Here is an 18,128-nt window from a genome sequence, read left to right on the forward strand (position 1 = left end):
AAATGTTTGTGTTGTTTTAAACTTTCTTATGTTTTTCGTCTAACAAAGAAGATACTCGATGTCTTATTGGACAAATAGACATTGTTGCGTCTGGAAGGAGGTAGAGGTGGTCAAGTTTTGAACTAAATTTTTTCAATCTTAATGAAACAATGGTCCTTTTTCGGGTGAAACAATGGTCATTTTTCGGGTGAAACAATGGTCCTTTTTCGGGTGAAACAACGCCTTTTTCCCCGGAAACTCAGCAATCTAAATGAAGTGGCTGATTTTCTGTCTCGTGGAGTAGAGGTTAGTGTTTTTTTCCTTATTCATCCATTTCCGACTTTGTTGGCGTTCTTAAGTCGATGTTGTGAAACAAAGAACAATAGACGAAGGAGAGGGGCTGCAGGAATCGATGGACTAAATGATGAACCGCATTGTAGCCACGAGATATTAATGGCTGTGTATTTCTATGTTATGGCATCCATTTATAATGACGGTTTTTCGTGATGGTAAATACAAACTAAAGGCGAGGACGTCTGGGAACAGCTTATGACGCCTTTTCTACTTAACAAAATTAGGCAACGAGGCTAGCAAGATTATAATTAATTATTGTACAATTTAGTGATCCTTTTTGTAAGTAATGTACACTAGCCCAAATTTATATTACTTCGCATTTCCAGACGTGTCCGTGCTTGTAGCTGTTAACGAGTAAGAACACTTTTCTCGCAGGACTCGTTCATACGCTTGTGATGTCTTCTTACCTAACTCCTTACAATATAAAAAGAGGACCTCGCTATAAACTGAATACTTTTTAAAAATATGTATCCATTCCGAATATAACGCCATAAATTTAAGAGTCATTGATGTAGTTCCCACCTCAAATTTCGTGCAATTATTTCGGTACTGACGATGGCAGTACATTTAAATTACGAAAGCCGGACTGTTTGAAGAGGTGTGGAATTAATGCAGGGTTTTATGAAGGGGCGGAGTCTGTCTGAGTCCCTTTATATTAACGTGTTCTTTCTTAGTCACTTGCTCATATGAGACAGCGTCACGTGGTCCCCCGCGGAGGAACTTGACAAGGCTGTCTGCGATGACGATTGATTCCATTGATTTCCGATCTTCCGAGCGCCGCGAGGACGACACTGCTCCTTCCGGTCTGCAGTTTCGTCTGCTGAGACCCCAAGACGAATTGAAAGGAAAACGCAGCCCCGAGGGGAGGGGGGCGCTGAATATCCGCTCCTTATGACAACTCTGAGGCGGCACGGAAGAGATTTGTGGTGGCTACTGTGCTGTATTCATACAGTGGTTATTTACTTGTGGTTTATTTAACGACGCACTCGGTTTCTCAGTTTTCTCGCGTGAAATGAGAGTGCGATTAAATAACACGAATTGATTTTATTTATGTATTTATAAGTTCCTTCATTGCTTTATCGAGGTTCAGATTGGCTGTGAATAGACAACACATTAAATAGATGGAAAATACGCACAGAATTTTAATAGAAAGACCTTAAGGTCAGAGACTGCTTGGTGGATGAAAGTCAGCACTGAGGACTGTAAAGAAATAGAACATGAAGTTGCAGATTTACCATTTGATCGGATGTTGTCGTTTCAGAGTGGAATAAACTGTACCCGGTTCTTATTTTTTTTCCCCAGTATTTGAAATGTCTAATTTAAATATGTTTATGTATTATTTTATTCTATAGGTATGTATATTTCTTTTTCAAAACTTGTCTAATTACAAATTAATTTATTTACTCCCATGTAAAATGAAATTGTGATTGACAGAAAATAAAACTTCACAATATAATTATAATAGAGGTTATAGTTCGTAACACATCGATCGATGGAAGTATCACATAAATATACATGAAAAGCTGGTTTATGTGATGAGCTGTTTCAGTTTCACTGCGCTGTAGCAACTGCTGTATACACTTTAACCCCCCCCCCCTCCCCGCTGCATGTATATTCAATTTCCGTACATAGTGCAGCTAGCGGAAAACTCGAGTTGAAATATTATTTGCGGGGTATAAACCCCCGCCTATCAGTTAGCTGTTCGTATGGCGTCGCGTTATGCACAGAAATCACGTGAGGGTAAGGAAACGAATATGGAAAAACTGTGGCTGAAAAATATTAATAGAATCGGAAGATCGTAGAATACGTAATTTTACTCTGTAGTTGTTATAAATCGTTGCTGCGGTAACCATAAACCACACAAACTACGGGATGACGCTACGTTCATTTAGTACTTGAATATCCAACACACTAATTAACTGGTCAATTCATTGTTCGCCTTTTATGGAAGCAAATGTTCATTACAGCTTTCACAAGAGCCCGCTACTGGCGCTGTCCTGTGCCACACAAATCCAATCCACACCCCAGACACCATTTCCATAAGATCTGTTTTAATATTATCCTCCCATGTATACCTATGTTTTCCGACTGGTCTGTTTCTATTAAAGCTTTCAACAAAAATTGTACACGACATTGATGTTTCAAGCTGTTCGATGAGGCACGTAAGAGAATGCGTAATAAGTAATGACTTTATTCTGTTGGTACAAAGTATTCTACATGTTAATTTTGGAAGTGTAAATGTGTATAAAATACCTTAATGTGGTTGTTAACAATATTTTTATATACCCGGTACAGAATCTGAAATGACGTGTGTGAACGAAAACCCATTAGCATTGGTCAGAAGTGATGCCAGAACATGGCAATGGTTTCGATCGCATGAAAAATGAATTTCGACGAACAGACAAGCCATCGTCTTGCGCGATTCTTCCTCTCATCTCCTCCGCGCGCTGGCTCCGGACAAGCCATTAGCCGTAACGAGCGATCGGAAAACGAAGCTAATCTTTGTGCGTCCATAACATCAGTATCAGTTTTCATGAAACACAGACATTGTTTCTAAACAAGTTTCTAATTCATTATTCAGGGATCACAAAAGACCGCAGATGCTATGGTTGTGGTCTGTGAAATAATGTCTGTTGGAAATGTAGATCCTGTGTAGTTACAGACTTCTCATTTCCAGGGAAAAGTTTACAAAGTTCCAGGTATAACCTGTGCAACAGACGATAGAAACACGCAGCAATGCGTTTTGAATTGTTGGAAGCTTTTGTGAAGTCAGCCGATCATGTAGGCCATCACCGATTTAGCTCCGAAATTTATTTAAGAGAACGTGATGATACTTTTATAATACTTGTCCTTCGAGAATACAATTATTCTTATCCTTTTTAACCTGAAATTGACACTGTAGAAACGCTAAGTACAGGAAAAAATACAGTCTGATTTTATTAAATGTGTCACAGCTGGAATCACTCTGAGGTTGGGCTGTTCATCTCTCGGTTGATACTGGCGGCGTTAAGGAAACTTCACATTTTTGTACCAATTTATGTTGTGTTAACACCGCATTTAGCAGCCTCCTTCTTGAGAAGCTGATAGTCACTCAGTTAGTCAAGTTCACCGCCGTTTGTGCCATTCGAAATTCCTTTTACTCTGTACGCGAGATCCCGCCATAGCATTTATCCCGACTCAGATTAATCCAATCCGCAAAAACACGTATAGATTATTGTCTCCTGAACAGTCTACAAAACGGGTTAGAAATCCATTTATTATGCTCTCAAATAAAATATTGAAGGACCGCGGGGGGGCAACTTCCCCCGCCTTCCCCTTTTTACGCACTATTCGTAAAGAGCGAAGCAAAATCAGAACTTGATGGAGGTGCGTTATAGATGGTTAGTAAACATCGCTGACACAAACTTCTGAGGTGTACCTGTGGTAGCTCTTGCGTTCCCTGACCGCAGATTTCAATAACCCACATGTAATATCAATTCTTTTGATCTCGTTTTGGAATGTTTTCCGTCCTCTGCTAATAATTTAGTATCGGAATAACGTGACATGGGGAAGTTTGTGCTGTATATTATTATCAGCAAGGGGTAATGTAAGAGCCATTAATCATACACATATCGATTACAATGTTTTTACTTTTAAAAACCAAATTGGATTTCAAATTATATTTTTTTTTCTGAAGGGAGAAAAAAGTCTGATGAAATGGAATCGCAGTCGATGCGTTGTCAGATTTCAGCCATTTTGAGGTTGTGGTCCTGGTGTTTACCACTGTGCGCTCATGTGTCACGTGCCATTGTGTACAGTAGGGACAAGGAGTTTAGCCTCCCTTTGCGGGAAACCAGGAGTCTCATGGTTTGCATTCCTCCTCAAGTACGGCGGCTCGATAAAGGGGGAAAGTGATTGGTTGAAAATGTAGCACGCATTCAACACTTTTGGAGGGAGTTTGGTAGGGACCGCTTGGGAGACAAAATATGTTTAATATTAAATTTAATAGGAAGAAATTGTATTTTGATATTACGTGATTTGTCTCCTCCGGGACGGGCGTTTGTGGTGACTGTAAAGAACGCCGTTTTCTGCAACAACTTGCAATGTTCTTGAAAGTCTGAATGTGTGTCAACCTCTGAAGGAAGATCTTAAGGAGTTTTAGTGAGATGTTGAATGGGGACGGGATCTAACAGGAGGATGGATTAACTTGTATATTGGGCAGGAATGTGTAATTTGTACGTTTAAAGAAAATTTTAAGATAATGATGTCAAGGATGGTAAGATAGGCGAGATCTATAGATCGCATTGGAAGATGAGACACGTTTAAAAATTTTGATGGTAATATCTCAATGCAGGATGTTACTTGGTAGTTCCAATCGTGGATGTTAAGATAATATTAAAGTGGATGTTAAATGAACAGAGTTGAAGGACTTGGACTGGATTAAACTGTCTCAACAACAAAAAATACCGCTAACACCACCTGCCTTAACCGTGATGGGTTTCGTTTTGATTCTCAGAATAAACAGCGATTATTTCCTTAAACAGCGTTAACCGGCGATCTTTGTAATGGTGAAGTGCTGTGTTTTCTTCGCGGTACGGACTGGATTCTTAAATGTTGTTTAGATGAGCTTCGTGATTTAGTGGGTTAAACATATCGCCGGATATCTTGGCTGAGCTGTATCACTTGCAACGGAATGAGAACGGCTGAGGGCTGGAGCCCTTCCCTCATCGCTCGCGGATTGATTTGAAGTCACACGAGGGAGAGGGGGGGGAGGGTGTCTGGGTTTCCGTTCCCCGAGTTCAGTCGGCCGTTGTAATATTTTATAAACAGCAGCGGATTCGACATGAATTATTGTTGAATGTAAGAGCATGCGAGGATTTCAGTGAGAACACCAAAAGCAGACAAGTCTGTAACTAAGTTATGAGAAATGTATGTTCCCTGCAGTAGTAAACGTCACCCCACATCCTGCATGCCAGCTTACTGGCTTTTTTTTATCGAACAGAATTGCAGGACTGCAACGTGTTTTAACATATCAGAATAGTTCAGGGCTCAACAGACGTTTATAGGTAAACATTGCTCTGTAACATCCATAACAAAGTAAAGAAGTAAGTTTGTTTATGAAAGTGAAGATTTTAAAATGAGACGAGTGTAAAATCTTAGTTGGATTACTTAAAGGGAATGAGTACAATTATTAAACGAAGACCGGATCATCAACTCTGCTAAAAATACATTGCCGCTCTTTTATTATATCTGAATATTCATGGCCGTGATCACAACGAAACGCTACTGGTCCGATTCTTGAGCCAGATGAATCTACTCCATATCCTCCCACCCCCTCTCTTTAAGACAGCGGCAAAGTGACTTGACTTCACAAGGTGTTCCGACTTAATTCTTGTATGCATTTCTAATTTCACATTTTCGTGCCGAAATGCTTATCAAAATGTTTTGATTTGTGAAAGTTGAAGTCTGGTCAAAATATAGTCAACTGTAAAAGATAATCCTGGTATTTAAATTATGCAGAAATAGAAATTAGAAATTAACTGTTACGGCAATAGTCATTATTGTTCACGGAATGTACATAAACAAAGTGCTCTGATAGCTTGTGTTATAGGATGCTATCAGCTGTTGTTTATATTATAGTTAATGAATAAAACTCTACCAACACCTGGTTCAAGTAGCTACCTGACGTTATTTTCAGTGAAATTTAAGGAAGTTATAAACTAATAAAAATAGCCAGATGGTGCAGAGAGAGAGAGAGAGATGATTTTGTAGGCTTACATGTAAGTTTTGTACTTTTCCTGATAGGACACTTTAAAAACATTCGGCAAATTACATTCATTTCCCTTCTCCGCGAACGCAATTACACTTTCTCCGCTGTAAGCACAAACTTATGTAAAAACCAGTAACGGGGACTCGCTAATTAGAAATAACTCTCCTCCCCCTCTTCCAACTTTTTACTAATACTGTACACGTTGTGTCGTCCTGTTTTAATAACTTCTTTCGGAGCCTAATTACTTTTCAGTTACATTCGGTTCTACTTTAAAATTGAGCTCTGTCGATTATAATTGTAAAGTTTGTGCCATATCAAACAGTGTTATATTAGTTTCTGATTGTTTTGAATCATTTTTGAAAACATGGATGCTCTCAGACTTCCCACAGTGCATTGGGCCCCTTTGAAATTGTGGGAGAGTTCAAATATTTGTGAATGACAGTAACAAACAATACGGAGTTTTTTTCCGGGGGCTTCCCCGGTTTCTCCGTGGCATCCCATTCACACACAGAAGAAGGCAATGGCAAACCACTTCTGGATCATCTGCCAAGAACGTATATGAACAGGTCCCAGTTCGAGAAAAAGGATGGAAGGATCCTGTTCATATGGACCTGTCGTCAGACAGAACACTAAATAAATAAATATAAGACTTTAATATTAATATGTACATGAGCCATAATTTTTACGTTCTGTTTTATTTGGGTAATAAATTTGCTTTCTTCCTCTTAAAGGAGGGTCACTTTTATCACGTAATCATTATTTTCTTCGAAAATTGATAATAATGTATTCGTTCTATTCCTTGACCTATATCTTGAAGCGGAGTCTTTCTATAGAAGCTAATAGTCGCTCAGCTAGTCACTAAATACCGTGCCTTTCATTGAGGTCGACCCTCACAAGGGCCTGCCACCTGTCCCTATCCTAAGCCAGCCGAATCCACTCCACATCCTCCTATCTTATTTTCTTAAGACCCATTTTAATGTTATCCTTTCATCTGCGCTTGGGGATTTTGAATATTTTATTCCTTTTAGGTTTACCGACCAACATTCTGAAAGCATTTCTCATTTCTCTCGTCCTTGCTACGTGTTTTACGTACCCCAGTCACATCTGATTCCGCGCCCTGATGACGTCTGTTCAACCTTTAGAAGTTATGAAATATGTCTACTGGGTGCTTATTGTATGTTGATGGAATCAGAGAAAGAAGCTTTTAGGCTCATTTTGTTTACAAGTGTCCCTCGTGTTCCATTCTGTAGGAAATCAGGGCAAGAAGGCATTGTATTACTTTCGTGTGAAATGCCCGTAATATTTACACAGGAACACTCTTTTATGATAGAAACAATGCCGTCTATTTTGAGCAGAACAAAATGAAGAATGTGTTTAGTATCTGTCACAGATGTGACACTACATGTCACTTTTATTTCGTTCCGAATAACTTCTCTCGCCGCCTTTCGGGTTCCATTATTAATGACAGAGGAGCTGAATTGTAGAGTAATGGCCCGTTACTTTAATTCTAGACAAAGATGGCGGAAGAGTGTGTTCAGCACATCGTTTATTTGTTGACTAAAGGGATCATTCATATCTTCATGCGCGCACACACACACACACATACACGAAAAAAGTGCTGGAAGTTTGTTGAGATGTCTGCAGTCATGTCGTCGTCTTCCCTGTGGCGCTGGTGGAGCTATCTGGCGCCCTTTCTCTCTTCTGACAGCTGCCAGTCGCCAAGGACGCTACAGGCAAAGTTCAGAAAGCAGGGAGTAACTTTTCACTCGAGAAGACAGCTCGCTCGGGCTGGGCTATGCGGACAGACGCTGATACCGAACACTTGCTCCCCCCCCCACCCACATCTCGCTTATCCTTCAACCCCTCTTGATTTTCTCCTTTACACCCCTAAACCACGACTTTTTATGTAACATAACTCCATTCGCGGATCTGCCCTTCTCTCCCCCATACACTATTTTAATCTTTCAGACAACTATAAGCTTCGTTCTTTTGATATAGATTTCGGACATGAATTCGACATTCCAGGCTAGTCACCTAATTTTTGCTGCCAGAGAAATTCTGTGTGTAGTGAACAAAGTTTGCAACTGTAATAAAGTCTAAACTTTTTAGAGCAAATTTTATGGAGGATTCCCCCCACGTACTTTGGATTACTTAACATATCTACAAGTCTAACAGACAGCCACTCTCTTCTTTACCCACTAAGTAGGAGAGTTCGGCTAGAAAACAACCTCGGTTTCCAGCAGTAGCTCAGGGTAAATGCCCAAGCGTATCAGGAAGGAGTCTGTTCTATCCGGTCTCGGCTACGTAGTCATCACAATCATCATCACCACAATGCGTCACCATTTAAAAGATGAATTTGTTCATACCTTTGGAACTTGTGCTTATTATATTTCTTCCGGCCCTTTGTAGATGGCAGCACGAATAGTTCATATGGTCAAAGATAGATGGCAGCACGATGTCTTCAGATAAACAGACGCTACGGACAGACAAGCATAAGGACAGAACGTGTCCATAAGGCGTTTGAGTGGTCTGAGACCCCTTACATCGGGTGGTCATTGTGATCAGATATCGGAATGATGAAATTATGGTTGGTCTTGTAACAACTACTGTGTCCTTTTACTGCTATAGCGTACCAGAGCATCCTGCAAGAATGCACACAGTAAGATAGAGTGTTGAATATCGGAAGGAGTGATTTACTTTTGACCCAGACTGTCTCTACACTTTTGTGAATATCAAGAAGGGAATTTGTCACGGACGGACTTCTCTAATAGCCTCTATCTTGCCTAATAGACGAGGAGGGATTTGCTGTATTTGGTTTTGCATTTGAAATATAATCCGAATTTAGTTTCCACATCTGAGAAGAATGCGTTGGGGTGTGTTGAGCCTGAGGGAGGGGCTTTACGGTGCGGGGAGGTTGGTGTCAAATTGCTTCTGTCACTCGCTTTAAGCGTCACTCTGAATGACGCTAATGAGAAGCAGAAATCCATGATCAACAGTGGATTTAGCGGACGACGGAACGGAGAGCCGACATGTGTGGGCCAACGTCATTGGGGACAGTCGGTGTGCGGCCATGTTGGGTCCTGGACAGAGCGAGGCAACGAACCGGACGGCGCTTGGGGGAGGGGAAGAAACGAAAACGCAATTATTTTGCGTTCCGGGTGATTAAACGTGTAAGCATTGATATTCGTTGACGATTACGCATGACGTCACAAATCAGAAAAACATGGTAATTGAAGAAAATAACTTTTGCCGTTCAAAAGATCGCTGTACTACACGCAATTAATTATATAATAATTACGTGAGATTTGAGGTTCTGACGACGGTGAAGATTTAAGTGTTGGTTTTATGGGTTTCTTCAAAGCAAACTGTGTACATCTTCAGGGCTGAAATTCTTGAAAACGTTGGTATCTGTCTACAAGTCCACACGGCTTTGCTACTGAAAAATCTACATCGGCTCCATGAGGACCTCAGGTCTCACACAGTTTTGGCAGATTTCGTTCAGCCGCTCATTTGTACTCCATCAGTAGATTATTACGTAGTTACTTTGATTTTAGCTGGGAAATCGTTAACGAGATCGAATAATGGCCTCACTTTAGCTGTCCTTTAACGTGGCTTATAGGAACTTGAAAAATCAGTTTTTAAAAATATCGAACAACAACGTTGATATTAGTCAGGTTAGCAAATGGCAGCTTATATTGACTGTCTTTTGGAAGTGGAGAGTAGACGTTCGTAGCTTTAACTGTCTCAGATAATCGTTGATACCGTTTTGACTGCCAACACTCTCCCTCCTATTTTTCACAGAACACAATAGAAATCTTTCCCAGTGAACGCCGGTGAAATAAGCTCTTTTCCTACTTCGTGGAGCTGAGTAATCTTGAAGCTAACTTTGCAGGAAGCTTCTCGGGAAGAGGTGCGCATTCTCCCGCGAACTGCCCCTCGCGTGTGACCTTCTTAAAGGAATGTGCAATGATTCTTGTTTCGGAAAAGCTGTGTCGCAAGTGGAATACTTTCACGAAAGTTAAAAAAGAAAGTTTCCTAAAAGATGTGGATTATGTATCTCGTAATCCGAATGCAAGATTATTATTGCTTTCGTACCAGCGAAGTTTCTTATGCTCTCTGTGTGAGAGGTTGAAGATGTCACATGAGAAAGAGTTAAGGAGCTTACTGGCGTTAATGGGGAAACTTCTTAATTTTTTCAAGATTACTTATTAGAACGAGATGGACGATAATAACGGAATATTAGTTGAGAAACCTGAAGGGAAGTGACCGCTTGCTAAACCTAGACGTAGATGAGAGGATAATATTAAAATGGATGATAAATAATTACTGGATTTATCTGGATCAAGATGTGGTTCAGTGGTGGTGGGGGGGGGGGTCACGTATACACTATAATAAATATTTAAGTTCCATAGAAGGCTGGCAACGTATTGACAAGTTGAATGACTATTAGTTTCTCAAGAAGGACTGTGGTTTATGGAGTAAGTTATACGCCTAACATAATTTGGTGGAAACCTCCCACCACCACCAAATAGAATCCTCAGTTCCACTGAAAAGCGAAAGAATAATATCGTATTCGGAAATGACCTGTGATGACGTCGAATGGACTGACCTGGCGTATTTTCGTGGCGACGACAATACATTTATGAATAAAAATGATGATATGAAATGGATTACGGGGGGGAGGGGGGGGGGTGGCACAGTGGGACAAAGAGAGTGCAAAGTAATTTCACGATAGACGCTCTAGGATGAACGTCATTAAACGACTATCAGACGTCCGTCACTGCGTGCGCTTAAGAAAATTTTGTTGCATTTACGCTGATACCAAATTATTTTCGATTTCATTTTGTAGCTCGAAAGTCAAGAGATATTTTGAATACTTCCAGATGACACTTATTCCATTACACCAAAAAGTATTTGCCACGATTTCAACAGTAAATATAATCCATGCATTCCATGGATTCTTGATGGAATCCCCAATTCCTTTTAAGGATCGTCTCCTTTTGTGTGAGTCTGGATCATCATCTTCGCAAATTCCCTTATTCTGCGTGTCGCTGCATCTCTCTCAGCTCGCCTGTATCTTTTAGCGGGTCATTGGTTCCGGCCGTGGAGTCTGATCTCCCTACTGAAGGGTTCTGAACGCTGGTCATCAAGGATACACTCCGTTTCGATGGAAAATATCGCACAGAAAATCGTTGTCAGAGAAATACTCTCTGGAAATATTGAAATCCCGTTAAATTTTATGTTAAAGCTTTGGAACATGAAGTTATGTTTCGCGTGGGTCAACTACTATTACTACGATCGTGAAAGTAAGAGAAGTGAAAATGGATTTAACTTACGATCCACATGGGGAAACAAGAAAAATGTTCGGAATTTTGATCAAAGAGCTCACACGAAGAGTCGAAAGTGAAAGTACGACTGACATGAAAATTTTATTATACCTTTTAAACGCGAAGGTCATCTAAATAATTTTTAAATATTAATTTCTTACCTCAAAGAAAACACAACACTTTTTTATTACAGAGATGTACTGAGAAACGACGTTTAAGGAAGTAAACTTTGTTTTTTGTTTTTTCCTGAGAAGCATACGAAATTTACCAATATACTCTGTTGGCAAAATCCGGAATTACTGAATGTTAAAGATGGTGGTACGTATATTTACCACTAGACCTTGGAGGGTTGAAATGTCTGAACTCGAGATCAGGCGGCTGTATGTCGTTGGTGGGAGCTTCTCCGCTCATTTTTGACACACGGAAATTAGTGTTATTTATTTTGAAATTTCATAACATTTTTTTCAGGCAAGGAAGAAACACACCCAACGATAAGTGCCGTGATCTACACCGCTCAGCAAATAGCGAAGATCGGAAGGGGAGACCAGAAACGCGTACTTGAGAGAGTGAGTACAACTGCGTTTATAATATTAAAATTGGCTCAATTAAACTTAACTGTATGGACCATCTGGTGTGGGTATAAACTAATTTGTGTAGCTCAGCGTAGGGTAAACTGACGGGCTTTTGTGATCACGTTAATGAACATTCTTGGTCCATGTAAGTCGGGGTGTTTCTTAACTAGCTGATCGACTATTGGCTTGTCAGTAACGACCCTGGTCCACAAAGTCATTGAGCTAGTGGGAGGCTGTAACGGACAATTTCAGTTTTCCGAGTCTTTCAACTGAGAATCTGTGAAGTTTGTTCGGGAAGTAATAGTTGATGTTCTGTCCAGTTAAAATTTGTACCCGTTTTCTGCGAACCAAAGCCTGCAGCATGTCAGAAAGAATTCGCGTGAGATATGATTATTTCTCATCTCTGATTTACGATTCTTGGTCGTGGCAACACTGTTTTGGCCACTACGCCAACTAGATAAATTCTAAAACTAGGAACATATCCAAAATATTTAGAGTCCCTTGATTTATGGAACGAAAGTTATAAACTTAATTAAGTGCAGGCTGAATGCCAGCAATTCTAGCAAGACAGAAAAATACCTGCTAGACTCTAAACTTACCGTAGAAAAATTCCCGCTCATGTTCTGAATTCTGAATCAAGTTTTCGTAGACCATGAAATATATAGTTTTTATTAATTTATTTGCGGAATTTACTAGATTTTGGAAATGTTTTATCGTACACGGTAGATATTTGTATTCGTTAAAGTGACTTCAAAAAGCGAGACTGTACTTTCCTCCCGCGAACTGTGGTGGTGGTGGTAAAAACCTATCAGCCTTAACGATCCCTTAGCAATCGCTTCTTGGGGGAGTCCGCTCCTGGGTTTGGGTGTTCCCCGCTGGAAAATAGTTCCGCGCTTTATCATCTCGTCGCTGGCATTACGTGGTGGAAGCAATTGATTATCCAATAATCTGGCTGTGCGAGGCCTACGAAGAAAACAGCTCGGCGATTCTGAATGAACTCTTCATTTTTAAAAATAAATACAGAGTTCACCATTTGAAATGCAACCCAATAAAATTATATACCACGACACATAATTCAAATCTGAAGTCACGGTCAAGTCAAGGTCACTCTGGTTGCTAGGCCGCTGCTCGTACCAGTTGCGCACGCGCTGTGCAGGTGCAGACATGGTATATTCACGAGCAGAACACGTGTTTATTCTCGAATATTACGTCACATCGACATTTTTTGCTGATATACGTGAGGCATTGAGCGTTATCATGAAAAAATTGTCCAATAAGTTGAAAATCCACTGGTAAAAATTTTCCTAGCCCCTGGAAGTATTTGTGTGTCATAGAGAAGGTTGTTTGCTGTAAAGCTGTCTTGTGACTTCTTCCAGACAAATTAAATTTGTGTCATTATGTTCATGTCACCGAAACTTATAATTACTGCTGTATCTTATATTTTAACTGCACCAGACTGTGTTACGAAGTTCGTGAACCCCAGACCTATTTTTTTCGGTTTTGTTGGCCATCGACGAACACTGGTGGGGCGGTGTCCCAAAAACACTTCTGCCAACCACTGACACTCCTCCGAACCAAAAACAGGACAAGGCAGCTTCGCGTTATCAGGTAGTGTTCTGATTTCGTTACTGGGGCAATGCGGACATGTCCTGGGAGAATGTATTGATGTTGACGGCAAAGGATAGGTTTACATGTACCGAAGATGAAGTGGTCCATGGGAAAACGCGTGTTGGTACGAGGTTGGGGGAGGGATCGCATGCGGCAATTTGTTTCTCCCCAGGACAGGTTCAGTTGCCTAGCCTGACGGGGGAAACGGCTAGTTACAAGAAACCGAGGCTAAAAAAACCACGTATTGTCGAAATTTTGATGCATGACTCGGAGTCTTGTAGTGTTTATGTTGTAAAATCGAACTAAAATATTCTTATGAAATCGACGTTTGTATTTTTTTAATTAAAACAAAGAAAAACATGTACGATATTAATTTATAATCTAGTTCTCCGGTGTTAAGCCGTCTTGTGTTTTCGGTCTGTAGATGTCAACTGCAGAGTTTGCCGAAAGCATTTATCACACGGCGCTACTTACACCAGAACCGAAGTTACTGAACTAACCTCCGTCCGCGAACCCTAGGACAAGAATTACGTTATTGTTTCTAAAGATTTAAACGTATTGCTATTTTATGTGGGTGTGAAACTTGGTTTTTAGTGATGTTTGAAGAAAAATGCTCTGAGGATTGTAATTAAACGTAGGTCAGAGTAACTAATAGACGACTGGTAAATGCTATAAAAAGGTAAGAGTATACCACATAGATTCAGAAACCTGTGGAAGAACAATGATGAAAGATGTTAGTCTGAAACTTGATGAATTTTACATTAAAAAAATATTATTTTCGATATTATATTAATCAGTTAACTAAAATCCCTTTAAAATAACTCGAGGTTATAACTCCGAAGGGCCGATGTCGTTACATTATCGACAAAGACTTCAAACATAAATCCATGAATAGCGGAGTAATTTTAAATGTGTCTTTGATCATAATTTCCGCGCAGGAGAAGGAACCTTGAGCAGTCTAAAAAAAACTACAGAAGAAAACGAAAAATACATTCAAAATGTTGCCGCTGGCCAAGTGAGGGGCCCAGAGAAGCTTTGGAAATATTCATAAGGTCTAATGGCCAGTCAATAAGCAAGCTAGGTTGAATGGTCTCTGCTTTGCCGAAAGCATCCCTTTTATATTCCTTGAAACCCCCCCCCCCCTCCTTCCCTCACCCCACCCTTCCTTTTTGTGTATGTTATTCCTTGCGGATAGGCCGCTGCATGTATTTTCTTCAGAAATATAACACGGCCCGTATGAGTGCTTCGCTCGAGAGTTGATTCGGAAATCAATGTTGAGCAAAGTGGAGAGTATCTGGAAACGTACCACAAGCGTTGCAAGTTGCTGCCAACCCAGGCGAAGTGGGAACCACGATTGAGGAGGGGGCGGGGGGGGGCGGATTATTCCTCATGTTTCGACGATTACGTTGAACTGCGAGTAATTGATATGCCGTTTGTTGATGATTTCTTTAGAGTTAAAAAAATATTTGGAAACAGTTCTTTCTTATTTTTAACGAAAGGTTTTAAAGTGGGATTATGTCTATATTTAGTTTCCAAGGCAACATGTCACCGGCCGTACCTCAAAGAAAACACGGGACGTCTCCATGACAACGATCAGTTGGTTAACGCTGTTTAAGGAAATAATCTCTGTTAATGCTGAGAATCTTATCTGAGACAAAAGTACACGTCGTGTACAGATGCAGAGTTAATGATTGTAATTGAAATTGGTAGTATATACAGTTACCAGTGTGTTTTAAAGGGCTAATACACTCTGTGACTATGTTCCAGACGCCTGCTATGTCTGTTTTTTTGTTGTTGGTACTCGTTTCGAGATAAAACACTGATGAAGTTATTAGTTAACTTCGTTTGATAATGAAAATCATTAATTTAAAACATGTACGACGTGATAAATAGGACATTAATTAAGAAATAAATGTTAAAATGGCACCTGGGCTCTTGGCGGTCTTGTATAAAAGCTGGGTCCTCAGTGGAGCGGACAGAGTGAAAAATTGAGTCTGCATAAATAACATTTTATTGCCAATTTCTAACTGTTGCATGACGGGACTGTTCGCTTTCCTGGTTATTAGAGTGTGCTGATTCTAATACCTTTTCATTTCGATCGTGACTTGAAGCTTGTCGCCAAGAACAGCGCCGGGTTCCTCACAGTCTTAACCTTGGGGTAAAGAACGACGCCTCCTACCAGGACAATTGGACCCCCTGGAAGAACCAGGTCGCTCTTTGAGAGAGCATTTAATGACATCATCCCCGGTACTTTACGCATTATCGATGACACCCGCGCGAAGACAATTGGGAAGACTTAACCACAACGACGTCATACAGAATGGCGAAATCTAGAGGCTCTAGTTCGATTCCTGATGTGGGTTCTGTGAGCTCTCTTCGCCGCTTTAGGTTATAGAGCGTTTCTAGCGTCCCACGGGATTTTACTCGGAAGTAAAGCGGTCGATGAATTAAAGCGTACATCTCATCTTTCGGTTTAGAACTGACGTCAAGAATTCATGGACGTTTTCCTCTGTAGCTTAATCTGTAGGAGCAGAAAAGAATTGAGAGTGACCGTTTAAATGTTTATATGATTTTCTTATGCCCTCTTGTAAACATCCGCTATAAACATTTGTGGCGACGGATAATTAGCTGTTGGCATTGTCCAATCTTAGGGAGAAGTTATGAGTTGTTTCTCTACTCCCATGGCAACTGGGCCAACGCTTGGCATAGACGGTCACTGTTCATACACAATTACGCAGTATTAATAATTTCTTACTTTTTCCTCACGGATTGTGTTTATCTCCATCTGAACGTTTCTAAAATACGTCACCAGCTTCAAGAAAGATTTTTGTCATTACTGCTGAAGCATGCTTTCCTCTAAGCTGCACCTTAGTTCGCCTTTGAAGAGCGGCAACTTCTCCGACAGCGCTGTTTTGCGTGTGATCAACACATAACTTACCAGGGGCAACATCGTATAAAATTCACCGTGTGAAAATGAAAATTAATTTCTGTAAACCCTTTTAAGGCGAAGCTCATCTAAATATCATTTAAGAATCCAGTCCGTACCGCGAAGAAAACACAACTCTTCACCATTACAAAGATCGAATGGTTAACGCTGTTTAAGGAAATAATCGCTGTTTACGTTGAGAATTATTACGAAACACATAAAAACACTCCGTGAATGTAGCGATGTTGAATGATAGAGCAGATGGTACAAAGGTTACCATTGGGCTTTAAGAGTTAATTACAGTCTGCATATGCGCTTATTTTAAAATTGTGTGCAATAATAAATATAATGTCATTGGTCTTTTAGTGATGTTCATAGATTCGGTAGATTATACATATATCGTTATTAACTTTATCACCCATGAAGATGGAGGCTGTGTGTTCTTTCTAAATGTTGATATCAAAGTAGAAGACCAACGTAGAAATGTTCACCACTGCGGGAACCTCAAGTACATTTTACAAAATCGATTTGTTACATTATTTCTCTCCTTCGTTTTCCTGTTTCGATGCCTCAGGACAGAAATATAAGCCACGGACAGAGAGACAGACGACGGTCTCAAGCGTACGGGCCAACAGGTTCTGTTCGTGTACCGGGGGTGGGGGTGGGGGGGCAGAAGCATCTGATTTATGGGTGCTCCGACCCTCTGCAGAGTCTGACAATGAAGAAATGGGAGCTGACCTGTCCAATGAAGCGGACACGCCGAGATAAGGATTAGCTATCGAGCGACACCCGGAGTTGGAGCCAATCAGAACTCGACAGTGAGTGATGCGGTCATCAGACGACTACGGCCGTGTTGGCAAGACTGATAGCGGGCATGATGTGATTAAACTGGCCGTGTATATAAAAAGGGCGACTGAAGGGAGACCGGTAACAAGAGGTAACCGGATAGATGAAGCCATCAGGAACGACTAGTGACGGAAATCAATCTCAAGGTCACTCGAGAAAATAACTGGTTTTTGTTGTTGTTAAAATACTGATATTTGTTACAATTAGAATTATGTATAATCTCAGCCTAAGGGCTAACGCGTATCCCTGTTGCCTGTGCACACAGACGGTGAAACAAACGCATTGTCTGCGGTTTATTTTTCAGTTGGGAACTGGATTTTGTTGAGATTGTCGCTGTGTGTGCTTTTTGTTTTAAGGGCAAGGAATAAAAATGAATTTTGGTTCCCTCCGCTTGTAAGTCAAACTATTGTAAGCCCAAATTCACAAGTTAGACGAAGACCTGCGTATGTATCCAAAGAAATATTTGATTATTTATAGAAGTAAAGTGGATAATTAATTTTATTAAATGTGGAAAGATATTTTTAAATTAAGAGAGTTTATTGCATTTGGTACAAATTACAGGTTTTGTGAGAAGATAGTATTATATCCCATCTAACGTTGACCGGACAGAATTCTTTCGGAATTTTTGTGTGGGTTCTACTTGCGAAAATTACGGTCAAGACGTCCCTCACTCGCTGAGGCCAGCGGCGGTGTCGGGCGAGCGATGCGACTGGTGGATCAAGAGACATCTGATGTCCTGCTGTGTACTTAATTAAGGAAGACACTTT

The 18,128-nt window shown here is 40.5% G+C and overlaps 1 long non-coding RNA gene across 2 annotated transcripts in view; it reads left to right on the plus strand.

Moving 5' to 3' along the window:
* Positions 1-18,128, plus strand: part of LOC147874023 (uncharacterized) — a 236,715-nt gene that overhangs the window by 67,010 nt on the left and 151,577 nt on the right. For both annotated transcript variants that reach the window (XR_015534661.1, XR_015534662.1), the window contains exon 2: positions 11,878-11,975. This is a non-coding gene — a long non-coding RNA (uncharacterized LOC147874023). The remainder of the gene's footprint in view (positions 1-11,877; positions 11,976-18,128) is intronic.

The sequence above is a fragment of the Zootermopsis nevadensis genome, unplaced genomic scaffold (genome assembly GCF_977971745.1).
Source record: "Zootermopsis nevadensis isolate Lab colony 2312 unplaced genomic scaffold, Znev_1.0 Znev_ptg000011l, whole genome shotgun sequence".
Taxonomy (NCBI): Eukaryota; Metazoa; Arthropoda; class Insecta; order Blattodea; family Termopsidae; genus Zootermopsis; species Zootermopsis nevadensis.